We start from the raw sequence: 238 nt of genomic DNA, 5'->3' as shown, positions 1-238 counted from the left end.
CCCCCCCTTTCTCCGCCTTGTAAAAATAGAAGAACAACCTGAAGAAACAACTGACTTCACTTTTCATGCGTTCCTTGACGGTTAAGAGATTTCTCAACTTCTTCAATTTCTTCTCTCATCTTTTCATGCGAAGAGACGTCTTTCTTCTTCAGAGACGGCGTTGTCGCCCCGAGAGAAAGCTTTGATGGAAGACTTGCTCTTAGCTTTACTTCTGAGAAAAAGAAGATTTGAAGCGATA

This window comes from Cystoisospora suis (genome assembly GCF_002600585.1).
Source record: "Cystoisospora suis strain Wien I chromosome Unknown contig_2625, whole genome shotgun sequence".
In the NCBI taxonomy this organism is placed as follows: domain Eukaryota; phylum Apicomplexa; class Conoidasida; order Eucoccidiorida; family Sarcocystidae; genus Cystoisospora; species Cystoisospora suis.
Note: the sequence above shows the minus strand (reverse complement) of the source record.